Genomic DNA, 27924 nt, shown 5'->3' on the forward strand with positions numbered 1-27924 from the left:
AAAAAAAGTACCTCACGCGACCATTCACTTGTATTGGCCTGCTGCGCGGCTGTGCTGTGGGATGTATACATGTTGCCATCTAGTGGCAGAAAACGGACACGGCACTGTTATTACAAAGTCACGTTTCCCATCCCTAGACAGTTCCTTTCAGTTAAAACCCTTGATGTTTTATAGTTCAGGAACATCAGATGGAGATGTCACTGAACCAACCATCAAACAAAAACAAACTTAACTTAATAATACAAATGTGGTAGATAGGGGCTGCTAGAGGGGCTTTTTCTTGGTGAACTGGTTTGAGTTACCACATGTTGTTGGTTTTGACTCGGTCGAGACTCTAAGGCCAATTCAAAACGCACAGATGTCTCATACAGGAAATGTCTCATATATTATATTATATAAAAACTTTGTAAAAGCCTGGCTTTTATGCAGTACAGTAGATGGTCAGGTCCAGTGAGGGAAGTACCTCAATCTAAGAAGTAAACATTTGATACAAAAAATGTACATGAGGTACAAAAGTATCAATATGTACTTACAGTACCAATAGTAAAAGCAGGCTACTCATTATGCATAAATGTCGCATTTCAAGTTTCCAAAACACCAGCTTGTAGATTGGCTATTTTAAAATTGCCAAAATATATAGGGCCGAAGAGGTTAACGCACTGTATGTTTTGTAATAATAATAAAAATCTGCAAAGTAGTAGTAACTAAAGTATTCAAATAATTATAGTGGCGCAAAAGTACAATATTTTCCTCTGAGATGTGGCAGAGTAGAAGTAAAAGTATTGAAAAATGGAAATACTCCAGTAAGGTAAAAGTACGTAGGTGGTACAGTACTTTAGTTAGTACATTTACTTAGTTACGTTACACCACAGGTCAGGTCTATGAAGTACATTTGGTGGGTGGTCTCTGGGGTCTTTAATGTGCATTTTTAACTAGAGAGATCATAATCATGTCATAAAATGCCTATTGCGACCCTCACCCAGTGTAATTTCTTGGTTAATCGTATCACTCCCAAACTCACTTAAGCCCTATTTTGTTTTGTGTAACTTAATCGTACGATGGTGTCTTGTGGTGAAAGTTCTGCAATTTTAGATTCGTTTTTTTCCCTGTATGACTTGCCAAGAATGGGGACACCGGGTTTAGTGGTTACTACAGTACAGTGGCCTACAGTCAGATGTGTGATGAAATCCAGGACATCTGATATAAATACTGCTACTAATATATGCTATGTAACACAGTGCCCCCTTAGTTTTGAGAAAGGCATAGCTGCTGTTGTGATTCTTAAAACATATTTTATATCCACCAGCTGGACAGCCACTGAGAGCCCCAGTCCGCTGTGGGAGACCCTATGAATGTACTCTCTCTGCTTATGATGGAATGGCAGTCTTACATCATTGTACTTATCTACAGCTCTCCCTGTTTCAACTTTGCCGCTGTCAATGCTATGATGACACACAAACTTCCATCGGCAGATCAATAAACATTTATCTCAGCTAATCTCATCTCACTTTTATTATAGGTCCAACATTGTCAAACTAAGATGGCTTTACAATAAATCTCTGTATTAAAGAGAATACCAGCCAACTTATACTTGAATTGTCCTTTCAAGTATAAGTTGGCATGGCACACTGCAGAGCAGACAGCAAGATACACATTTTGGCGTCAAGCCTTCTTCAGCGTTGTGTCAGAGATGAGATGGCAACATTTCTGTTTACTCACTCTGTGTCTCACTGATGGCATATTGACATTTCAGAAACCTGCTTACCAATTACATCATCGATGGGGATTCAAGCTAATAGAAACTACAGACTTTCTCTTCCTGGAAAGTGGAAAGTTAGCATGCTGAAATAGAAGCCATTGTTTTTACATTCATAAAAAAAAAAGTATGAAATCTTGTTTGAAATGAACTGATTGTCAGGCCCCCCTCTCTCTCTCTCTCTTTCTCTCCACTTGACATTAAAGATGAATCACATTATTGCTATAAATATAGTAATAATATAACAACAAAGTTACCATTGGAGACAAACAGGTTTTTGTCCATTAGGTTCAAAGCTGTGTCAGATCCTGTGTCTCGTGAGACATGATCTAAATATCGCAATAGAATAGCAGGAAGACAAAATACGACCACTCCAATTGTATAAGTCATATTTTATGAACATACTCTACCATACAGATTGGACAAAGTAAAAAAAGTGCTGCTTCAATACCTGAGCTCATTGGAGAAGTACATTAAACATTCAGGCTGGTGGTAGGTACTGGCACAGTGGTTTGTGTGTGTGTGTGGGGGGGGGGGGGGGGGGGGGGGGTGTTATCTTTGTATAAAAAGGGAGAAAGCCTTGTTATACAAAGGTAATATACAGTAAGAGTCAGAGAGGAACAAATGGTCAGAACATACAGTATGTAAAAGAACAGAAGAAAAGAAAATAACATAACACAATACCACTACCATAAATATATCCATGTTGCCTACAATAATGCATATTAATTTAGTAGTGATTACACGAATACATCATGCAAGTTGACATTTAATACGTATTGTTGCACAGGTCAAATTTGTGCATATTTCGTTGTGGAGAGAATGAGAGATGGTTGCTTCGTAGGGTCACGTTGATTCTCAGACGAGTACAAGCAGACCTCCCACAGCTCCTCCAATGCTGGCTAAGGTTGCAGTGGCTGTTCCTGACAGGCCAGCCGCACCTTTAAAAAAAACATGACATGTGCCTGTTAGTTCTAAACAGATGAGTAGAGCAGTGGTTCTCAAGGTGGGGTCCGGGGACCCCCAGGGGTCCTTGAGGGAGTCCCAGGGGGTCCCCAGCTAAATGATAGTTTGGAAATGGCCCCTTATGGGTCTTTAACTCTGAGAGTGTACAAATGGAACCAAAATTAAATGAAATGATTACTATATTTACCCAGGGTATCTGGGCTAAGCTCAAGAACTTGTTTCCAGCCAGGCCCTGCTCATAGAACACATTTCATCTTAGTGGTTCAATGCCTTGTTCAAGGGCACTTCAGCGGTGGTAATTTTAACGTGTCGGACAGCTGATTCGAACTGGCGACCTTCCGGTATCAAGACCGCTCCGCTATCCGTTCGGCCACCGCTGCCACTATGGGTCCGTTTGGTTCCATTTGTACACTCGCAGAGTTAAATTAGCATTGATTTTACAATATAAATTGGGGGTCCCAGAGATTTAAAAAAAAAAAGCCATTAAATGGGCGGTCCATGCATGTCAAACTGGGGGTCCTTGAAATTAAATGGGTTGAGAATCACTGCTAGAGCCGTGAAAACCTTCTCTTATGGGGGTCCCTGCATGGCATATCTTTTCAAATGGGGGTCTGCGGGATAATTAGTGTCAATTTGGGGGTCCTTGACCTGAAAAGGTTCGGGAACCACTGGAGTAGAGTATCAATGAGTATGAACAAGTAAGACGCGCGAACGCGGGAAGCGAACGCAGCTCGTAAATTGCAATAACAACAATTAGAATAAATTACGTACTTTTTCAAGGTTTGTTTTTAAGTTCTTTGTTTTTTTAAAGATTTTTTTAAGTTAAGTTTTTTTAAGTTAAGTTTTTTTTAAGTTAAGGTTTTTTAAGTTAAGTTGTGTGTGTGTGTGTGTGTGTGTGTGTGTGTGTGTGTGTGTGTGTGTGTGTGTGTGTGTGTGTGTGTGTGTGTGTGTGTGTGTGTGTGTGTGTGTGTGTGTGTGTGTGTGTGTGCATGTGTGTGTGTGTTTTTGTGTGTGATACAGCTGCGCCCTCTGGTGGTGGGCGGGTGGTGTTACAGCGTGACACACACAGACAGACAGACAGACAGACATGGGTCTCATAGTAAATGCTCACTGCGTTCGCAATAAACACACTAGACTAGAGCATAGTTGGATTAGGAGGTGTGTTGGCATCAGGCCTGCACTGTCATAAAGCCCTTGGCTGAGTTCCAGGGGGTCCCCAGCCCATGCAGCCTGCAAGGAGAAGTCGGTGTAACCTCAGCTGTTAATTCAATTCAAATTCAATTTAAAAAATGTGCCTTTGTAATGGGTTACAAAATCGTGGGATAAAAATTATGAAAAAAAACAAAAAATGTGCCTCTACAACCCAAAACAAATGTTTGCCTATGAGGGGACTATTATAACACAATGTTTCAATAGATAGAGCTGGTATGTGATTTTAAATATGAATCTATTTAGGCTACTGCATAATAGTGTGGATAGCCTACAACACGGACCACAGTATATCATGAGTTACTTTGCTTGGATGTCAATTTGGGTTGTCTTTAACGTGAGGACATTAAGAAAATAGTAAATACTCTCTGTCATCGCGACAGTCATTTGGATTCCATAGAAGTCAGCATATGGAAGCATGTATGCCGTGCATTGAAAATAGCAGATCTACAAGCTCACAACACGTCGCGCTGCGACATGTTGTGAGTATTTGAACTGAAGTGGTCAGACTAGCAGCAGTAGAATACAACATGTTCAGATTGAAGCATATCTTCCATGAAACATGACTCATGGTCTATAGAATATTTCATAAAAGCAAAAGGTTTTTTAAAAGCCTCAATCTGTGATGTCTTCGACTGCATTATGTAGAACATTAGAATAAAAAATTTGAATCATAATGGGCTACATAAACATCCTCATCTTACATATACTATGTTAATTATTATTATTATTTTTGGAAACAGAGTACTATAGTCACAAATCACCATACGGCCTCTATGACCTGCCCTGGTTGGCATCATTCCCATTAATCTGCAATTTCTTAGCTTGATTTGTGGTAACATAAACAAGGTTAAATAAGATGTTTAAAATGTACTGAATGACTGGAAAAGTGCAACTGTGTTCATTGCAAATTGTAGGCATTGCATCATTTACCTGCCGACTGTAAAACTGCGACTATAGTCCCTGACACCACTGCTCCTCCATTTGCAATGGCAGCTGTTGACATCAAATACGCAGCCAAGGAATTAGCAGCTATTCCGGCTGAAGTGAAACCTATGGCCCCCAGGGCAACAGGGGCCAATGCCACGGTGCCACCTGGAAATGGAACAGAAATAAAATAGTTTTTTCAAATAAAATAGTTTTTCCACATTCCCACCAGGTTGTACTTGGAAACATAACTGAAAACAAATATTTCCTAAAGTGGTCCTCGATGGAAACAAAAAACACATATCGATGTCTATGGAAACAAACAATACATATTCAACTACTTAAAAGATACACAGGAGTACCCCTTGCAACCCCACTCCCACAGTTCAAACTCACACGCTTACAAGTGATCTACGTATGTATTAAAAACGACCTTTGTTTAATAATGGTCATTCCATGAGCAGAAAGGGGAGCGATTTACCCTTTAACAGGAGTTAATGTCAGTTCATATATTCTGGGGTGGTTTTGTGATTTATATCAAACATATTAAGTGGTAATAATCCAACTTCCTTTATTTCTACCAATATTGAGTAAGAGTATGTACAGAATCTGATTACATTATTCTGCATTAAGCTTTTGGGAAAGTTGCATGCATAGTAAAAAATCACACCCGTGTGAACTGAGTGGTGCAAGGTCTTATATAGCCTGATCAGCTGTGGTCTGACGTAATGTTAGTGACCATAGTAACAATGCTCATTTTGTTGGGTACACACATACATATACACATAGATACAGACAAAGCTGGTTGTTGGAGTGGTTTGCACCACTCAAAAAATGGCACTGAACTAAAAGTTTCTTAACCTTTAATAACATAATTTATTGTATATTGTAAAAAACAAATGTGAGCAATTGAAAATAGTCTCTGGAATAAGCCAGCTACAAGATGCATTATTAGGTCATCCTCAAATATCCGTTTAAGGTATTTTTTGTCTTCAATGTTTAATGTTTTATACAAAGCCATTCGAATTGGTAAAGTGTGCATTCATTGCCTTGCTGTTAAAATGTAACTTGACTCCGAGGGGGGAACCCAGTGTACTCTCTGCTGCCCCATCTGGCGGAGTCAGGTTAGTTAAAATGTGCTATCAAATAAACTTGCCTGGATTCAAATATTTAGTGAACTAAAACAGTTTATGAAAACTCCCTACAACAATCTTACCTCCACAAACTACAACTGCAACTGCTGCTGTTACTGTAAATTAAGAGAAACAAGATATTGTCAAAAATGTTAAAGGAGGCATTAGATGTAATATGAATAAATGCAGCCTGTATGTATACTCACTCAGACCCATGTTGGTTGGAGGCTGCTCTGAGCAGCTGATGATTAGCTGGGTTTTTATAGCATCAACAGCATTGTTTCATGGGAAAAGAAACTCAAATCCATATTGGATGCAAAACAAACAAAACAATACCTACCTGAGAAGAAAGGTTTCATAGCAAGAAGAGGGCAGTTTTATGGGGAAACGAAACTAAGCTTACCTCCTTGTGTTTCAACTTTGTCCCTGTCAATGCTATGCCACCTGAATTTCCGTCCGGAGATCAATAAAAGTGATCTTATCTTATCTCATTTTTATTGACCACTTTACCCATTTTCAATAATGCTCTTTATAAGATGAAAGGGAGTCTACTTCCGTGCCTCAGCCAAACGAAGGCAACCATTTCCATGTAATTTCATTGGTGGGCTATCAGAAACCTGCTAACCAATGACATCCTCGATGTTGATTAGAAGCTAATAGAAACTACAGACTTTCTCTGCCTGGAAGGTTAGCATAGATCTTGCTTTAATAAAACATTTTCTAAAGTTGTAAAACCTGCCTACTGATGATTTCATTGTTAGGCAGTGTATAAGTACTGGACCCTCGTCTGGTTTGACAGACAGGTAGTGTGTGCAGGCTGGGTGGTGTGTGACAATCCTGTTGAAGTATTCCTTTGGTACGGCGACTGCGGCGGCGGGTACCCGGGAGAACAAATTAACGAGACACGAGACAGTATCACGCTAAGGTTCACAAAGTTTATTACACAAACAGGAAACATGTATAGTGCTGGATCATAATGACGTGACAATAAGATATGAGACAGAAGAACGTGCCTACTGCAGCAAGGCTGACCTTGCTGCCGCTGAGATGTCTCTCGTAGCCTATCTATAGTAAGTATGCTACAGTACAGGCAGTACACAATACATATCAAGTACACTGTATCTCAAGTTCAAGTACATAGACTAAGATGTACTGTGCATGGGCTAATATCATAACAGGCAGGATTCTGAACTGTTCATATCCCACCTTCGAGACACAGAATCAGTAGACAGTAATGTTGCCATCTTATAATGAGCATTAGTGAGCATAATTACTGTATATAAAGATACCGGTAGGTTGAAAACAATAATGTTGAAAGAATACCATTTAGACCCAAGGACGATTATACAAATGCCTTGTCGTTCTCAAACATTTTCATGTCAAGGACCCCCAGTATTATATGTATTTGGCCGCCGACCCCCCCATCTGAAAGGGGGGTCTTCTGGGGCCCCCCAGAAGCAAAGTTTTGAGTTAAAAATGTTCGCTCTGAAAGAATATATATTCCAAATTTGCGACACATTTTCACGATTTCTCAAAAATAGCAGATCTACAAGCTCGGCACTCGGTGCTGCGTTTAAGTGTAACCTGACTCTGCCAGATGGTGACAGTAGAGTACACAGGTTCCCTGTTCCCTCCCTATGCTGCACCATCTGGCAGAGTCAGGTTAACCTAAGTGGACCAGAGAGAGAGAGAGAGAGAGAGAGAGAGAGAGAGAGAGAGAGAGAGAGAGAGAGAGAGAGAGAGATGTGACCTACGTACTGCAAGAACATGCAGTGTAGTTTCATGGTAAACAAAACTTTCATTTAGTGGGTGGGTATGTTTGTTTAACTCAGTGCCTTCTCGTTGCATCCATGTCCCTAGGTGGGACTTTTATAGGCGCAACTGTTGAAATTATGCTGTGACATCTGAGTGTTTTAAAACACTATTCTTACAACAAACGTATTAAGATTTGTCATACAAGGAATGGCAGAATATCACTTGTGCTTGTTTGGCTGTTTTTAACTAGTCTAAAGACTGACAGAACAATATCAACTACAAACACATCAGTCAACTACAGTGAAGTTGTAATTGTCTCCACCACAAGGCCGAAGGCATGGGGAGAGAGTATGTTTTGCACTCCGTCCGTGTGTGTGTCCGTGTGTGTGTGTGTGTCCGTCCTTCCGTCCGTCTGTTACCAGCTAATCTCCGGCACCGTTAACCTGGTCGATGCCAAACTTTGCACACACACTCCCTGGATGCCAACGATGAACCTCTGCCCTGCATTTTCCAGAACGGCCTGTTATAGCGCCACCATGAGGCAGCTTTTCACTTTTTTGACCTAAAACTGCACCGATCTGTGAAACGTTGCATGCACACTCCCTAGAGGCCAAGGACAAACCTTTGACCTGCATTTTCCGCATCTGCCTTTTATAGCGCCGCCAGGAGGCCGGCTTTTGTAAAACACATTTTTTGATATTACTCCTCCAGATTCTGTCCAAAAATCTCACAAATCGTTACACAGTATCTCTATGGTCATGTGCTCAAGTCGGATCTGTCCCATATTTCATATTCCATCCTAATTGGCTATAATTGGCTTTCACAGTTTGCAAGATTGCCCCGTTTTGCACAAAAGCCTCAAATCATGAACGCAGCATGCAATTTACGTGAAATCTTTCACACATTTTCTTACTAGGCTGATGAATATATCCCACCCTTTTCACATTGGCCTGTTATAGTGCCACCAACAGGTTGATTTTTGCAAAACACATTTTTGGAACAAAATGCCTCAAGTCATCCAATTACCATCAAAGGCAAACATGTTTATATTACTCCTAAACATTTTGCCAAACATCTCACACAGTCCTATCCTCCTGGTGGAGACTTGTGCCCAGAAGGGCACTTTTTCTAGTTATCTCTGCAGGACAGCCAAAGGCTGCAGATAGTTTTCACCCCACTTGTCTGTGAGTCTGTGAACAGCTAATCTCTGGCACCTATGGACCTATGGGCTGGAAACTTAGCAGTAAGCCAAGGAAGAACCTCTACCCCAAATGTTTCAAATTGGACTCATGGTGGTGCTATAACTGGCCTATAGCTATGCCTATATACAATCACAAATCTTGATTGGACCCAGATGTTCTGTTGGTTAATATCAAAATAACTTTCTTTTGTAAATATTGCCTGTTGTATCCATTCTTGTGAATTTTATTAAAAGACCTTGGAAAGAAAGAATTGCAGTAACCTCAAACCTTGCAGGATAATACATATATTGATGAGCCAAGAAACAGCTTTTGAAAAGCATTTAATTTGCTTTGCTTATGACCAATATAATGGCAATTACAATAAGTATATATTCATATCCCAACAACAATATTTAGAAAAACAGTCTTGTGTAATTAATTACAATCATTTCTAGATTGGAATTTAAAGCAAAATGCTTGACACACATGATGTAAACATCAATTTTACATTTACAGTTATTCTTTTTGTAAATGTATTAAGGTGAGCTAAATCATATGGAATAACGGCAGATTTCTTTGTGGAGAGATCATTACTTCTCGGTTCTGCTCATCTTTCCCGCAAGATACGCAGCCACTCCGCCCACAGATCCTCCGATGCTGGCTAGAGCTGCAGTGACTGCCCCTGACAGACCGACCATACCTTGAAAAACATGACATGTATGAGCTGTGTCAAGTATAAAAAATAATTCTCTCCCTGGAAATAAAAACGTCTGGGTTTCCGAGGCTAAGTATAAATAGACTAAAACAGGAATTTCAAAGTGTGCTAGCTAGCTCGTGAGATGCCAGGAAGGAAATCCTTCTCTTGATTGTTAATGCCAACCGGATACAAAGCGTTGTAGCTATTTGTGAATACATGCATGTAGATCGTGGATGCGTGTTGTACATGTACACATCAGATCACTGTCCACATAATATGTGTTAGATATTGGAGCTTTGAGGTTAATTACAAACTGTAGAATTGTCACTCATCACTGTATATCGTATTCTAAAGTCAGTAGTAGTTAGTTGTAGTTCGTTATTATCAACAGATGATCGTCATAATCATTGATTATGTGCAGTTAGTATGGGATCAGGCGTGGTTGTGGAGCCTGATGTCTGAGTTATACTTGGATGCTGTGAGTTTGTCGATCGGCTATGTTTGGTGCGTGAAAATGGTACGTAACAGAGTATAAAGTGGGCTTGATGGCTACTGGCACCAAGGACTGTCCAAGTCACTTTGGGGGAGGGACGGGGGATGATGTGCCTCAATACGACTAATCTGGTACAGTAAAAACCAAATAAAACATGGCAACAAACAACATCTAGGCATTGCATAATAATTTACCTGCCGACTGTAAAACTGCGACTGTAGTCCCTGCCGCCACTCCACCGCCATTTGCGATGGCAGCTGCTGACATCATAGACGCAGCGTAAGATCCCACCGCTATTCCGGCTGAAGTGAAACCTATGGCCCCCAGTACAACAGGGGCCAAGACCATGGCACCACCTTAACATAATGACATTCAACACAATTACATGTTGTCATTGGAATAAGCCATATATTCTACATGTATACAGACTTTCAATATTGTGTGAGTTTCATATTTTACGACATCCGAGTCTGATCAACTTTACTGTCCATTCCTTGTCTGAAATCTCATCTCTTCAGACTCCACCTCATGCCCTACTCGCACCCCTTATTTATTTGTATCTATCAGTACTTACTCTATATATTATACATCTATAAAATCCACAGATCATCTAGTTAATAAAGTGGAATTGCAGTTACTATTACTACTTCAACAGAACAAATTGATTTAATTTTAATTCATTATATATTATTTCAAGAAGGGCCGCAATAGGCCTATCTCACAGCCCGCTTTCCACGCCCACTTCCGGTAAATAGTGGTGTCTTTAACATTAGCATTTACACGTTTTTTTCTCTGGAGAATCTAAGTACATTTTCTAATGTAAAAATGTGACAGACCAATATTATTATGAAGCAAACAAGATGGTAAATCAGCTCGAACAGATAGAACAAACCTTACCTTGAGAAAACAAAAGTTGTAGACTTCTTAAATTACCTCTGTTAACATGTAGCGTCTATGGAGTGACGTCACGCTATCACCACTAACCCCGAAAGGGGGCGTATTAAGGGGGGGCGGGGAAATTCTGTGAGATAGGCTTATAACCTGGGCACCCCTGCAGGCCAGGGCACTGATGTAGACATGCACAGTATCCATGTCATAAATGGTAAGTGGTGCATTTATATAGCGTCTTTATCCAAGGCGCTTTACAGAGATTGTACATTACATTCACCCATTCACACACACATTCACACACCGAATGGAGGCACACACATCGCAGGCCTTGCGAGGAAACCATGCACATCGAGAGTAATTAGGGGTTCAGAGTCTTGCTCAAGGACACTTCGACACTAACTCTGGGGGAGCCCGGGTTCGAACTGGGAACCTTGCGGTTTCCAATCCGGTCACTCTACCCCTGAGCCACTGCAAAATGCCAATGCCACACCGCATCTCCACTAGCTAAAGAGTGCTTGGTTGCTCCCCGAAAATAGCTGATCTACAAGCTCTCAACGCGTCGCAGCGCGACTCGTTGTGAGCTTGTAGATCAGCTATTTTCGCTATTTTTGTTCAAAAGTGCCCTCTTACGAGATTTCAGCCCCTGCCTCTCTAACAATCTCTGAACGTAGGGTAGCCTACTCAGTAGTGTGCTACCGTGGCATCACAGCAATGATGCCAATGTAGTACTACAGTATGTTATCTGAACAGATACTACCTGCTATTTATTCTTCTACAGTACCTGCATCTTAGAGTATATATGAATAGAGACGGCACCCGGAGGAAACCCTGAGGCGCAATGGACATAGTGGCCGAATGTGGTATTGCAGTGTGGGCCAAACACATGAACGCGCTGGTCCGTTGACTATCATTGCGCACGTTCATGATGATGTGAACGCGGTTTCAGTGCAATGGCAGCGCGTTCATGTGTTTGGCCCAATCAATCCCAGAATGCACTCTGTTCCTACAAGGAAGGAGGAGTGAAATCGCCTCATGCGCTTTTGAGCAACTTAATGCAAGTGGATGGGAGGAGAAGTCTCTATTCATATATACTCTAAGACCTGCATACACTTGTTTAGTTCTGTAATCTATTTACCTGACCGTTTGTTGGTTGACTAGGTAAGTAAGTTGCTTGGGGTACTATTGTAATAGTATCCACATAGGGTATCATTTGTAATTGTAAAATGTAATATCTTACCTGCGCCTGCTGCAATTGCTACGGCTGTCACTAAGAAAAAAGAGAAAGAATATTAGAATGGCCTGTTAAAAACATCCTTACAGGGTATCTACATTCTACAAGTATCCGTACACTCAATTAAATACATTTTAAGACCTTTTTTTTTAGGACCCTTTCAATATTTTAAGACCTTGACACCACATTGAGTTCTAACTGTAAAACGCCTTTATTTCACACGATTCAGTCCAAAGAAATTGTCAAATGTTTCCAAAGGTCATCGTGATATACCGAGAAGAGATCATTCAACATTTGTGTAGCTACAGCTGTAGGTCGTAATGAGATGGGATGTAGACTCTCTGTCTCTCTCATCCCTCTCTTCTCTCCACCATGATGGAGATATGAATGGTGGTATAAAGCACTGGTGGAAAGTAGGGGTGCACAATTATGAAATTATGACCGATATGATATCCGATCTCCGATTATTTGCAGGGTCAGGTTTTTCTTTCTTTGCTGCTGAAAACCGATTAAATAATCAGGATTATTTTGAGACTGATCCGATACCAATATGGCATTTTTATGGCCGATATGGGCCATTATGCTACTGATTATATCGTGCATCCCTAGTGGAAAGTAACGAATTACATTCACTTAAGTACTGTATTAAGTACAATGTTGAGGTACTTAAACTTCACTGCAGTATTTCAAAATTGCAGTACTTTTACTTCTCCTCAACTACATTTCAGAGGCAAATATTGTACTTTTACTCCACTACTTTTATTTGAAAACATTGGTTACTATAGTTACTTTGTAGATTTTGATTATTATTACAAAACATACATTAACCACTTCAGACTATACATTTCGGCCATTTGAAAATAGCCTATTTACAAGCTCACAATGTGTCGCGCTTGTAGATCTGCTAAAGTACATTATGAATTCGGGACTGTTACCGTTACTACTGTACTAACAGAGTATGTCTATATTGCAGCCTTGATACTTTTACTTAAAGTAAAACATTCGAGTACTTTTTCCCACTGACAGCTTCATTGTTGCATTTTTGTAAATAATACCATACCCTTATCTGCATTAAGTCACTCAGTCAGACAGACAGACAGAGAGAGACACACACACACACACACACACACACACGCACACACACATTTTGTTGTTGATCTTGTAGTGCAGAGAAGGAATCTAGACAGATTCTGCCGAAAACATAACTAAACCTTGTTTGTTTACAAAAAGTCTGATCGGACAATAAGGAGCCTATAGCCCTGGAACATACATGAATATCATGAGCGTCATGTGAACAATGGCTAATGACAGCCTGTGTGTATAGGCCTACTTACTCTTACTCGGTATCATGCTGAATGGTTGGTTTTGTTCTTCTGAAGTCATGATAATAATCACGCGTAGGTTTTTCGCGTAGACCTACGCCCATTGACGTAATTGCGTATTGTATAATTGTGTCTCACTGTCTCTTCGTCGTCGTCGTCATGTCGTCGTCATGCCAACATGTCAAGGACAACACAAGAGACGGTCACGGCCACACAGCCAACTCAAGGTACGGCCACGGAGCCGACTTGGGGACCCAACATAAGAGACGGTCACGGCCACACAGCCAACTCAAGGTACGGCCACGGAGCCGACTTGGGGACCCAACGCAGCTCCTCCAAGGAAAACAAACAAATTAACGGAGCTGAACGTGAATCCCCCCCACCGCCCACCCCTTTTTTCCCCTCACTGTATATGTTTCCTTTCCCTTTTTACCTCCTTTATGATGAATTCCTGTTCTGTCTATATAGAAATGTCTATTTGTACGTCTCTAAATGTTTTTGATGATTTGAACATGGTGGACCCTATTGGAAACAAGTGTAATGCTTAATTGGGTCGTCCACTCACAGTTAACAGCCTTTGTATTGAGTTTGTGCTTGAAATGTACTGTAATTCTGCAAACTGTTAATAAATTCTTCAATCAATCAATCAATCAATGCACAGGCTACGTTTTCATTTCTTGGAAAATGAAAGCAAAATAAAGTATAACATCTGAACACTAGAGTGCGCCAGTGGGTGCTCTTTTTTTTTTTTTTATCAGAATCCATTCCCAATGAATGAAACGAGAGTGAATGGACATGGAGTCTATGGAGTTCTATTAATGCAAAAAAAAGGAACATTCACATGTCTTGATTTCCCTTTTATTGTGAGGATGGTTTACCCAGGCACAACCTTTTTTCTAAACCGTGAGCCTAGTTTAGAAGAAAAGGAGCACACTTTTCTAGGTGAACTTACTGTTTGATGTTGAAGTTGTGCAACCCTTCAGTTCAGAAATGCTTGCACATGCATTGATGCATGGTTGATATTGTCAAATGTCAATATCATTTTTAAATCCATCCTGAAGTGTAAAATAATATCACCTTTTTATTTTGAGGAGGCTATTTGCTCTACATTTTCTAAATAGGTCAAGTCAAGTTATCCAATCATACCTAGCTTTCACAATACAAATTAACCTGCCAACTATGTTAGATTCCACACCTTCAGCTCAGCTCAACCTGTTAAACCTGTTATACTAGCCAACTGTATGATAGATAGAAATCTCAACAGATGAGCTGCAGAATGCACAGCACAGTCAACAAGGATAAACAAACTCATATATGTCCTGGTTGAGATGGTGTTTTAATGCATCACTGGATTCTCTTCACTCCTTGGATTTCACGTTTTCATATTTTACAACCAATTCAACACTTAATAAAAATAAAAATAAACTAAATGCATTGTAATGCTTTGTCATGCAGTGATAGACAGTTACAAAGTAGTTATAGTTGTTTTTCAACTGGTAAATGGTGCATTTATATAGCGCTTTATCCAAGGCGCTTTACATAAGATAATAATAATAATAATAATAAAACTTTATTTGTATAGCACCTTTCATGACATGAAATGCAGCTCAAAGTGCTTTACAGAGCAATGGAGAAAAAAAAGAAAAGCAAGGCATAAACATTAAAAAAACAAGAGCAGTAATGCAATACAGTGAGGACATGAATAACAAAAAAATCACACCCGTGTGAACTGAGTGGTGTAAGGTCTTATATAGCCTGTCTGACGTAATGAAATCATGTCTGACGTAATGAAATCACACCCGGGTGAACTGTGTGAACATAGCAACCATGCTCATTTTTTGAGCACAGACAGACTAACAAAGCCAGTTGTAGGAGTGGTTTACACCACTCAAAAATTAAAAGATCAATTCAAAGCAAGAGTGTAGAAGTGGGTCTTGAGCTGCGCTTTAAAAATGTCTACAGAGGCTGCCTGTCGAAGGTACAGTGGGAGTTTGTTCCACGCCGTCGGCCCGTAGAAGCAAAACGCTGCTTCCCCATATTTTTTAGTTGCCATTTTCTTAGGCAAAGCGAGCAGGCCAGCAGTGGAAGACCTTAGGGGGCGGTTTGGGACATATTTAGGCAGGCAGTCATGTAGGTAGGAAGGTGCGAGACCATTGAGAGCTTTATAAACAAGTAAAATAATTTTAAAATCAATCCTAAAAACCACCGGAAGCCAGTGCAGATGAGAGTGAATTAGCACATGTAGGCCTACCAGCTGTCAAAGAGATAAATGTTTAGTCTAAGATATATCATAACAATAACATACTGATATGAGGGAAAGATGATATGATCCCTAAACTATAATCATAATGAATTTTGTGTCCCAGAAGCTATCAATGGTTTGTTTAATTAACATTAACCCCACTACACCCAATCTAAGGAATAGGCTAGATATTTATGTCTGACTTTTGGGTGCGTGCATGGGCGCTCTTAGTTGTGACCCCCACTTGGCCCCTTGCACCATGACTCAGCAAATGTTTTTGGCACACCGAGAAGAATGACTCTAGACGCTTGGGCTGGCGCAAATGATAACAACCTGGGCATGTCCGAGGGGCACTAAAAAGTTAAACATGTCACTGTCAGGACAGCAGGGGCCGAGGTCACTTACACCATTTCATACAGAAATTGAGGATTACATTACATTTAATAAAAGCGATATTTTAAGTCCATATTAAACACTTAATTGTACAATGAATGGTGAAAAAAGCTCACAACACGCTGCGATGCAATTGTTGTGAACTTCAGTATCTTTTGAAAATATTGCCTACACGCCCAAAGTATGAAATTGTGAATATGAAATAATCCTGAGTTAGACATAGGCCTACAAAAATACAAATGGTCTGTCAAAAAAGTTAAAGCACCAAATTCAGAGTCTGTGAGACAGACACAGGCCTGTCTGTATACTCATTCATTCCCAGGCAGATTCTTGTTCTTGAGTCTGAGTTTGAGCAGCTGATGGTCAGCTCAGCTGGGGTTTTTAATAGCAGCAACAGCATTGTTTCATGGGAAACGAAACTAAGTTAAACATCTGAACACAATGCATATGGATCCAAACAGAGAGTTCCTTTAAACAAAAACAAAAACCCTACTTGAGAAGAAAGTATTTCTAGCAACAAGAGTTGCTAGATTATTGTGACAGTGGATGTCGGTGGTGCCCTCCTTCCTACCTCTGTAAGACATCTGATGTCTCCCCCGGACGCCCAAACTAGTGGAAATAGACCATCTACAAGCTCACAGCGTGTTAAACCTGAAAGGTTGTGAGCTTGTAGATCGGCTATTTTCACAATACTTTTAAATTAAAATACTCTCAAAGTAGAACTTCATGTTATCTTTGTGTGTGGCAATTTAAATCAAACCTGCATAAGGCAAAGCTCGAACCGGGGACCTTGTGAAGCATACGGAGGGATTCTAGGTATTGTAGCAGCGTGCCCGTCCATCATAATAATAATAATAATAATAATGATGATGATTATTAAGCTTTAATGCTCAGGGAGAAATTGAAGTATAGTCATCCAATAATTACTAATAATGAACTAAGAGTAAAACAGTATAGTAACAACTAACAAGACTATACTGAGCTACTTTATGTGAGCTAATTTATTTTGTGACACAGTGACACATAGTTGTTTTCTCCAGCCACAATGTTGGCATAGCTTGGAGCAGCAGGTGTATGTGTCAAGGGTCTGAATGTAAAACTTATTTTTCCCCCTTTTCATTATGACTGAGTTACTGACAGTCTCCACCACCTTTCTCATATGTACAGTAGAAGCCATACATCTGTTAGTTTCTTTGTCGTAGCAATCGTCATGAAGCATGACAATAGAGTGTCACAGTCTCGCCCCCGACGAGCAGACCCGAAGAGAATTTCCCGTTCATTTTTCCCATAGAAGTTTCATAAAGTATTTATTTAAAGACCTTTTAAGCCTCGGACAAAGCCAACTCGGCTCCTGACAAATCATGACAATAAACAAAAGATTTTCAGCCGAACAAATAATTAGAAAGAAGTTTGTTTTTTTCTAATTATTTGTTCTGCTCAAAAAATTGTGTTTATTGTCATGATTTGTCAGGAGCCGAGTTTCATGAGCCTCTTTCATGACGACGCCGCAGGCCCAGGAAATGAATCCCAATGCATTTTTCCCATAGACATTTCAAAAAGTATTTATTTAAAGACCTTTTAAGCGTCGTACGAAGCCAACTCGAGTCGTGACAAATCATGACAACAAACACAATATTTTGGACCAAACAAATAATTACAAAGAAGAAAAAAAGTGTTGTAATCTGCCGTTTTTTTCTACTTTCTAATTCTTTGTTTGGCCCAAAAATTGTGTTTATTGTCATGATTTGTCACGACAAGAGTTGACTTTGTCCGCGGCGTAAAAAAATACATTTTGAAAAGTCTGAGGAAAATTAACAGGGATTTCTTTTCCGGGTCTCTCGAGGGGGCGGGACTGCGACGCTCTATATGGACCCCCAAAATACATGGGCCCGCATGATCACACAATATTTTGTTCCAGGGACCTCCAGAAGCAAAGCTATTCATATCTTTGCTTCTGGAGGTCCAGTTAACAGGAGTTAACTCATATAAGCCCATTCACCTTACACATAAAAATCAATGTGATTCTCAGTATACAAACTCATGTGTAATGATCTGTTTTCGATATTTTTGGATGATGTATGATTGATTTGCTCCATAAAACACGTCAGTCTGATGTAGCGTAATAAACATGGCTTTCTTGGAGCCACTATTTGCACTCTTATGGCTACAACTTAAAGATTAGATGACTCTCTGACTCTCACTAGAAATGTTGCTCTGGGAGGAGAGATGATATAGTTGAAGAAATAGGTACAATAACGAACATACAGACACAGTATACTGTATATATAAAAATATACCATATGTGTATGTGTGTGTGCGTGTGTGTGTGTGTGTGTGTGTGTGTGTACAATGTAGATTCGTAACAATAATGCATAGAATCAATATACTGTGCATAGTCAACCTATTGGATGAACACTCGTCATGCAAGTTGACTTTTAATACTGAAAACCAAATAGTAAATGAGCAATATGAAATAACATTCAGATTCCAGATTCAAAGATTTGTTTTATTGTTAACTTGCATCCCATATATTAAGCATACGAGAGTACTATTCTTGAATGTTCCTTTGTGGAGAGATCGTTGCTTCATGGCCAGGTTCATCTTGTTGCCTCTCAGATGACGACTGCTCCAGTGCCTGCCGCACCGTTGACCCATACCACCCGTTCAGGGGTTCAGCGGTTCTGACTCCTGGTTGTGATTCAGTCGATGAAATGACATTCACATTCAAGATATTTTGACAATAAAACGTTTGATTTTGTGTCAAAACATATTTGAATATTTAATTAGGCCTATATACAATATTTAATAAATACCCTTTTTTGCGGTTTTCAAATATGTTTTTGACACATAATTAAATGTTTTGTGGTATGGTTAAATTAAATTAAAAAACAATAATCACCTGTGTCTGAACTGGGACTCTAGACCCTGCACCCACTGCTTTTGCGATGGCAGCCGCAACTCCAACTGCACCTATACCAATAGCCGTTGCTGTTGCTGCCGTTGCTGTTGCTGCAGCTGCAGCAGGCACTGCAGCAGGCACTGCTGTTGCTGCAAACAACCCAGCCAAAGTTCCTCCAGCACTGGCTGCAGCTGCAATCAACCCAGCCACAGTTGCTCCAGCGCTGGCTGCAGCTCCAGTGCCTGCCGCACCGTTGACCCATACCACCCGTTCAGAACAGATGAACATCGGGATGAACATCGGTTCTGACTCCTGGTTGTGATTCAGTCAATGAAATGACATTCACATTCAAGATATTTTGACAATAAAATGTTTGATTCTGTGTCAAAACATATTTGAATATTGAATTAGGCCTATATACAATATTTAATAAAAAAATATATATTTTTTGACACATAATTAAATGTTTTGTTGTAAGGTGGTATGGTTAAATTAAATTAAAAAACAATAATCACCTGTGTCTGAACTGGGACTGTAGACCCTGCACCCACTGCTTTTGCGATGGCAGCCGCAACTCCAGCTGCACCTATACCAATAGCTGTTGCTGTTGCTGCCGTTGCTGTTGCTGCAGCAGGCACTGCAGCAGGCACTGCTGTTGCTGTAAACAACCCAGCCAAAGTTCCTCCAGCGCCGGCTGCAGCTGCAGTGCCTGCTGCAAACAACCCAGCCAAAGTTCCTCCAGCGCCGGCTGCAGCAGGCACTGCAGCTGCAATCAACCCAGCCACAGTTGCTCCAGCGCTGGCTGCAGCTGCAATGCCTGCTGCACCCAAACCAGCCATACCTAGAAAAACATGACATACAGCTTTGTTAGTATTAGGGATGGGCAATTAATCGGCCATCATATCGCTATCGGACGATATTGGCCTTATAATGCCTTATAATGCAACATCGGTATCGGATCGATATAAAGATAATATGTCGGTTTTAGGAGATATTTTATTTGATAATAATCATGTTATGTAAAAATACAGTATAATTATATAATAAAGCCTGAAAAGGCCTTTTTCGGTGGGAGAATGAGATGATGTACTGTATGATGATAAGAGCGCCCCTCACTTAAAAGTGTGATTTTAAATGTACCACTAATCAAGCTAATCGATGAAATAACATTCAGATTCAAGATTTGTTTTGACAATAAAACGTTTGATTCTGTGTCAAAACATATTTGAATAAAGGCAATTATATACTATATTTAATACATATTTTCAAATATTTTTTGCACACAATAAAATGTTTTATTGTCATGATTCATAAGGAGCCTAGATAGCTCGGTTCCAGGCTTAAAACAATTTTGATAAATATTTCCAGAAATCTCTATATAAATCAGAAGGTCACTGGACTTGGTGTCCTGACTTGAACTCATAATGAATTTAAACGTATAATAAAGTCTACAGTATGTATGTACTTAACAGTATATAACTGCAATCATTTTAATACATAGTATGTTGGTGTCCTTCTCTTTCATCTGTTTGAACTTTTCAGCCTGATTTGTTGTAATGTGATGTATCAGCAATGTGATGTAGACAGCACTAGAATTGCATTGTATGTAGTCATAGCACTATAGTATAGTATAGTATAGTATATGTATAGTTTATAGTTTCATTATATAGAGATTCCACTGTTACGAATTTCTTAGCTTACGCAGTTTGCATACTTAGTTTAGACTAGTCATTTAGACATAAGGTTGGTGAGGGGTGCTTTAAGACGACCGGATAAAGGTTGGTGAGGGGTGCATTAAGGGTTGGGAGAGGGTTAAGGTTAGGTTTAGGTGTGCTGCCCCATGGGAGGTTAGGTTTCTGGTTTAAGGACTTCAGTGTTTTGTACCATACTATTGTATGAGTACCGAACAAAGAATGTTTGCTTTCGCCATCTTTGTTGAAGAAGAGTCTGGGCAATTAAGGTGTGAGGGTGAGGGTTTGAGATAGGTTGTAGGACTAATGACTGGTCTAACCAATGACAAACTACTTTTTATGTATGTGATGTATTGACATGCTTTTTTGTTCTTGCTTAATGAAAATCGCTCTGGATTAAGAGCGTCTGCTAAATGCCTAAATTGTAAGGCAAGGATAAATTAAATAACATTAAACCTGTTGATGTTAGAACTGCGACTGTAGACCCTGCAGCCACTGCTCCTCCATTTGCGATGGCAGCTGCTGACATCATAGACGCAGCGTAGGATCCCAACGCTACTCCGGCTGAAGTGAAACCTATGGCCCCCAGTACAACGGGGGCCACGGCAACGCCAGCTTAACATGAATAGAAAAGACATTTTGTAATGAGTTTTTGGATAATAATAAGAATAAGCCAACATACAGAAATTGAGGATTACATAATTCAATAAATTAAAAATGTGATAAACAAAAAATTAAACATCTTACATATCGCACCAGCCGCGATGGCTAATCCAGTCACTGGAGAGTAAGAGAAAAAAAAATACTTTAGTCATGTGCAGTGATCTTCGTTCCTACTCTCACCTATGGTCATGAAGTGTGGGTCATGACCGAAAGAATAAGGTCGCGAATACAAGCGGCCAAAATGAGTTTTCTTCGACGTGTGGCTGGCATCTCCCTTAGAGATAGGGTGAGAAGTTCAGTCACACGAGAGAGACTCGGAGTAGAACCGCTGCTCCTTCGCCTGGAAAGGAGTCAGCTGAGGTGGTTCGGGCATCTGGTTAGGATCCCTCTCGGGCGCCTCCCTAGGGAGGTCCTCGACGCACGTCCCACTGGGAGGAGACCCCGGGGCAGACCAAGGCGCAGTTGGAGGAAACACATTGACTCACTGGCCTTGGAACGTCTCGGAATCCCCCAGGAGGAAGTCACTAATGTTGCTCTGGAGATCTCTATTACTATCAATCATTTAGCTGGGGGACTCCCTGCACCATCAGGAACCCTGCCCTCCACCCTGCCCTCCATCATTTAGCTGGGGGACTCCCTGCACCATCAGGAACCCTGCCCTCCACTTTGACAACCACTGGTGTAGAGAATGACCATTGACTACAATATAATAACATTTGGAATTGCACTGAGGTAAGGTGTAAAGTGAGTTTAATTAAGGATATAGGACCTATATCCTATATAATAACGATATGCTACAGCCTAAATTAATACAGAATATAGAATGTACAGAATATAAATACTGATAATACATTACAAAATATGTTAAAAGACATCATTTAGATCTAAATAAAGTCAGGTATATTTGCAGCCTTTGTACTCACGTGGATCCATGTTGCTCTCTCAAGCAAGTAGTAGCCTGGGTACCGAGGTTAGGTTTTTCTAGCAGCAACAGCGATGATAGACTCTTATAGAGTCAGAGTCAGAATAATTTCATGAGAAACGAAAACAAAACTTTGGAACATATTATATGAACACAAGGGGGCACTGGAAGAGCTCTTTTCTTAACCCCCCCCTGTAGCCTGTTCAGATATTCAGAAGTGTGCGTATAGTACAAGTCCTGTATTCAAACATGTTACATGAGTAAAATAAAGTATAAAAGTATACAATAAGAGAGGTGCTATAAAACGTTGCCCAGCTGGTGATAAAGCGTTGTCCCAGCCAGCCTGTAGGTGCTTCTCTCTCTCTCTCTCTCTCTCTCTCTCTCTCTCTCTCTCTCTCTCTCTCTCTCTCTCTCTATATATATATATATATATATATATATATATATATACGTAACGTCTCCTCAATAGGAACAGTGAGTTATAGCTTTATGACCTTTCATATCTGCCTTGTTTCCCAGACGCAACCTGCAGATTATGAAGCCACCTGTCGGAAACAATGATAAGAACAATAAGATGCTCAGGTATAAGGAGGATGTGCTGCTAATAAACCACCACACGCATATGTGTTTGTAGTACCCTTTGAAATGTTTTATATTCTTATTATTAGTTTTATGATTTTGCGTATCCACAAAGATAGAGTTCTGTCTATGAGAATATATTATACTGCTATATACGCTGCTCATGTGTGGGCCTGAATTCAAGACATGTGGGCAGTGCACCACGGACGTCTGCACGGGCATCGTATTTTTGAACTGGGCACCTTGGACGAGTGGGCACTAGGGATATGTGGGCACTTGGACAACATACGCACACATGCGCGTGTGCAGCACACACACACACACACACACACACACACACACACACACACACAATCATGACATGCAATTACAATACAGTACAATACAAACAAACAACACAAAGTTATTGTATTGTTATTAAAGGACCACTTCACCACTTTTCAACCTATCTTCATATAATAAGTCCTCACTAATAATCATGAAAAAATGGCGCAATTTTTTTCTACTCGGTCTGTGTCTCATAGGACGGCTGTGGGCAGTTCAGAAACCGTCTTCCAGTGACATCATCGATGGGGAATACAAGCTAATAAAAACTGCAGGCTTTCTAGTCCTGAAAAGTGCGAAAATGGAAACATCTAAACATTTTTGTAAAAAAATCTTGTTTAAAAAATAATCTGCCTAATGATGATGTCACTGGAAGACGGTTTCTAAACTGCCCACAGCCCTCCTATGAGACACAGACTGAGTAGAAAAAAATAGTGCCATTTTATCATTTTTATTAGTGAGGACCTATTATATGAAGATAGGTTGAAAAGTGGTGAAGTGGTCCTTTAATACAACAACATCAGAGCCAGGGGGGTGAACACAAGAGTGAACACAAAATGATAGTTCTTGCAGCTTTAAAGCTTTATTTTGATCAGTTATAAATTGTTTTAATGTACAGCATGGCCTCAATCTCAAATACAATGAAAGAAGGTTTGGAAGGACTACATTTAGATTTGTGTAGGCTATATGAAATGTAGCTAGAATAATGATCAAATTAATGATGTAGCTCTATTAACATGAAACTCAGTGGAATTTAGTCATTTCACAGTACCACCCACATTTCCCACTATACACAGACAGACAGGTCAAACGGATAGAAAAGTATCAATTATAAACCACAAAATCACATGTTCAACAGATACAATTCAAACATGCATTATATGATCAAATCCTGCTGTATCACTATAAGATTATACTTGCTTGTGTCCTACTGTATGTTTACATACAGTGTCAAAGATATAGGTAATACATGTAATTCACCCATTTTAAGAGTGTTACATATATAGGCCTATTATTACATATACAAATGTAATTTCTCTTAGAGTTAAATGAACACTGAAATGTTTACTGTGTACTTTGACTGTCCCCATTCATGCTATGGAAAATCTGCACAAGTCAATCACGCCATATTGGTGGCATACATGACTCTGCTTCACGAATCGGGGCCAGCTTGGAAGCCTTTTGTGAGCGTTGGGCTCCTCTTCCCAAGGTGTGGTGTCACATGCAAGAGGTTCCTCTGTCCTCAGCATCATCTTGACTTTCCACTAATCAAATGGGTGGTGAGTGGTGACGTTATTAAATGTACAACTAAAGAGCCAGGCTCCTTGGTGGGGGGTCTTCAAAGTGTTGCTGGTCCCCACAGCGATGATTCTTCGGTTTCCTGTGGCCGGGCCATATTTTTCTCTTCTTCTCTCTCATCTGGCCTATCAGTAAAAGCCTAACATAACACGGGGACTTGAACAACACAGAGGACTGCACTTGATCGCCATCTCTCTGGGTCTACCACCCCTGTACATCGCTCACTGTCTCCAGCCAAATAAATCAAAATCTACAATTGCTCCAAAACTGGTATATTTCTATGTACAAAATAAATTGAGAAAGAAAAGAACTCTTCAAATGATGTGGTTCATCCACTGAATATACAAAGAAGAAATACATTAATGTTAATTTTCTCATTTTGATACAGGTAGTGAATAGTACCTGTCTTTGTGTGTGGCAATTTAAATCAAACCTGCATAAGGCAAAGCTCGAACCGGGGGCCTTGTGAAGCATACTGACTACTGAGGGATTCTGTATTGTAGCAGCGTGCCCGTCCATAATAATAATAATAATAATAATAATAATAATAATAATAATGATGATGATTAATGATTAAGCTTTAATGCTCAGGGAGAAATTGAAGTATAGTCATCCAATAATTACTAATAATGAACTAAGAGTAAAACAGTATAGTAACAACTAACAAGACTATACTGAGCTACTTTATGTGAGCTAATTTATTTTGTGACACAGTGACACATAGTTGTTTTCCTGCATCTCCAGCCACAATGTTGGCATAGCTTGGAGCAGCAGGTGTATGTGTCAAGGGTCTGAATGTAAAACTTATTTTTCCCCCTTTTCATTATGACTGAGTTACTGACAGTCTCCACCACCTTTCTCATATGTACAGTAGAAGCCATACATCTGTTAGTTTCTTTGTCGTAGCAATCGTCATGGAGCATGACAATAGAGTGTCACAGTCTCGCCCCCGACGAGCAGACCCGAAGAGAATTTCCTGTTCATTTTTCCCATAGAAGTTTCAGAAAGTATTTATTTAAAGACCTTTTAAGCCTCGGACAAAGCCAACTCGGCTCCTGACAAATCATCAAACCCCAGTCAGTTTGCCTATAAAAAGGGTTGCGGTACAGAGGATGCGGTTGTGACACTGGTCCACTTAATTACAAAACACCTCGATAAGTCAAATAAGAATCATGCGAGAGTACTATTCTTAGACTTTTCTTCAGCTTTCAATACAATACAGTCTGATATACTAGTGTCAAAAATGGTACAGTTGGAACTGAATCCATACTTAATTCACTGGTATGCTTCTTTTCTTACTAACAGAGTACAGAGGGTGAAAGTGAACACAACCCTCTCATCAGCATTAACTACCAATGTTGGTGCCCCCCAGGGGTGTGTGAGCTCGGCTGTACTTTTCACCCTTTATACTGACAGCTGTCGTATTGAGGAATGCCTGTCTGAATGTCGCACTGACACACCAGACCAATACATTCTAAAATACTCAGATGATACAGTTTTGATTTCTCTCCTAGATAGTTCCAGTGATCCTGGACTGCACCAACACAGAGTAAATAAGGTGGTTGAATGGAGTGATAACAACGCTCTCATCATTAACACAAAAAAGACAGAAGAGATTGTTTTTGGTACACCACCAGAGATACACAGATCCCCCATTACTATTCATGGTGAACCGATCAACCAGGTATGTTCGTACAAATACCTAGGAGTAGTAATAGACCATCTATTGTCATGGCACGATCAGATTGATTCAGTGTGTAAGAAAACAAAGCAAAGAATCTACTTCCTTCGCCGTCTAAGATCCTTCGGTGCTAGTAGACGGATCCTTCTTTTGTTTTTCACTTCTGTTATTATGAGTGTTCTTCAGTACTGTAGTACCACCTGGTATGGATGTTTGTCTGCAGCCCTAAAGTCACAAATGCTGCAACAACTGAACATTTGTTCAAAGATTGTTGGACAACAACTTCAGAAACTTTATACATCCACGTATGATAACAGCATCCTAAGGTTAGCAAGGAATATCACCTCTAATACTAAGCATGTGTTGTATGGAGAATATAGGTTGCTACCTTCAGGAAGGAGATATGGTGTACCAGCATACAATAAGGTCAGACTAAAGAGGTCCTTTGTCCACCAGTCGACCTTGAGGCTTAATCAGGAGTCGTAGTAGCCACAGGATAATCTAAGCGGTGGATATTGCTCTTGTCTTCATGTCTTTATGTATGTAAATTGTCTTGTTCTTTGTGTTATGTCAAATATGTGTACGTATATGTGTTCTGCATACTTGGCTGCTGTGTCGCAAGACAAATTTCAGTGTGAACTGACAATAAAGTACTATATCATATCATATCATGACAATAAACAAAAGATTTTCAGCCGAACAAATAATTAAAAAGAAGTTTGTTTTTCTTCTTTCTAATTATTTGTTCTGCTCAAAACATTGTGTTCATTGTCATGATTTGTCAGGAGCCGAGTTGGCTTTGTCCGAGGCTTAAAGGTCTTTAAATAAATACTTTTTGAAACATCTATGGGAAAAATGAATGGGAAATTCTCTTCTCTTCTCGTCATTCTGAAAGGGTCATTCTGCGGCGCTCTATAGAATCCAAACCGTAATTCATCAAATACCAATGGAAAGAAACACCTTCTTGCTGTAAATGGTAATTTCACTTTAACCTTTAAGATCTCAGTCCGATTCTACAAAACGCATGAGTTATCAGGAAAACGTATGGTTACTCAAACCTTTATGTCACTTAAGGACCCCCAAAATATTTATATATTTCATAGTAAGCTTTTGCTCAGACACGCCCTCATATAAGCCCATTCACCTTACACATAAAAATCAATGTGATTGTCAGTATACAAACTCATGTGTAATGATCTGTTTTCGCTATTTTTGGATGATGTATGATTGATTTGCTCCATAAAACACGTCAGTCTGATGTAGCGTAATAAACATGGCTTTCTTGGAGACACTATTTGCACTCTTATGGCTACAACTTAAAGATTAGATGACTCTCTGACTCTCACTAGAAATGTTTGCTAATGAAGTAAAGAAATGTTGCTCTGGGAGGAGAGATGATATAGTTGAAGAAATAGGTACAATAACGAACATACAGTAGGCTATACTGTATATATAAAAATATACCATATGTGTGTGTGCGTGTGTGTACAATGTAGATTCGTAACAATAATGCATAGAATCAATATACTGTGCATAGTCAACCTATTGGATGAACACTCCTTGTCATGCAAGTTGACTTTTAATACTGAAAACCAAATAGTAAATGAGCAATATGAAATAACATTCAGATTCCAGATTCAAACAAAATTTGTTTTATTGTTAACTTTCAT

At 39.8% G+C, this 27924-nt stretch overlaps 3 long non-coding RNA genes across 5 annotated transcripts; all 3 read right to left on the reverse strand.

Annotated features, from left to right (window-relative positions):
• Positions 1 to 2408: 2408 nt before the first annotated feature.
• LOC306941997 lies at positions 2409 to 6660 on the reverse strand. Of its 2 annotated transcripts, XR_013792226.1 has the most exons (4): positions 6395 to 6660; positions 6075 to 6107; positions 4865 to 5026; positions 2409 to 2697 (listed from the first exon to the last, which is right to left on the reverse strand). It is a non-coding gene; the product is annotated as an uncharacterized lncRNA (long non-coding RNA). The 2 variants fall into 2 exon arrangements; XR_013792225.1 differs by lacking the exon at positions 6075 to 6107.
• Positions 6661 to 10364: 3704 nt separating this feature from the next.
• LOC306941995 lies at positions 10365 to 13709 on the reverse strand. The gene is made up of 3 exons (XR_013792224.1): positions 13574 to 13709; positions 12246 to 12275; positions 10365 to 10473 (listed from the first exon to the last, which is right to left on the reverse strand). It is a non-coding gene; the product is annotated as an uncharacterized lncRNA (long non-coding RNA).
• Positions 13710 to 19327: 5618 nt separating this feature from the next.
• LOC306942278 lies at positions 19328 to 22480 on the reverse strand. Of its 2 annotated transcripts, none has more exons than XR_013792262.1 (4): positions 22373 to 22480; positions 21243 to 21401; positions 19611 to 19936; positions 19328 to 19407 (listed from the first exon to the last, which is right to left on the reverse strand). It is a non-coding gene; the product is annotated as an uncharacterized lncRNA (long non-coding RNA). The 2 variants fall into 2 exon arrangements; XR_013792263.1 differs by lacking the exon at positions 22373 to 22480 and adding an exon at positions 21534 to 21567.
• Between the last annotated feature and the right edge of the window lie 5444 nt (positions 22481 to 27924).

This window comes from Electrona antarctica, assembly GCF_951216825.1.
Source record: "Electrona antarctica genome assembly, chromosome: 18".
In the NCBI taxonomy this organism is placed as follows: Eukaryota; Metazoa; Chordata; class Actinopteri; order Myctophiformes; family Myctophidae; genus Electrona; species Electrona antarctica.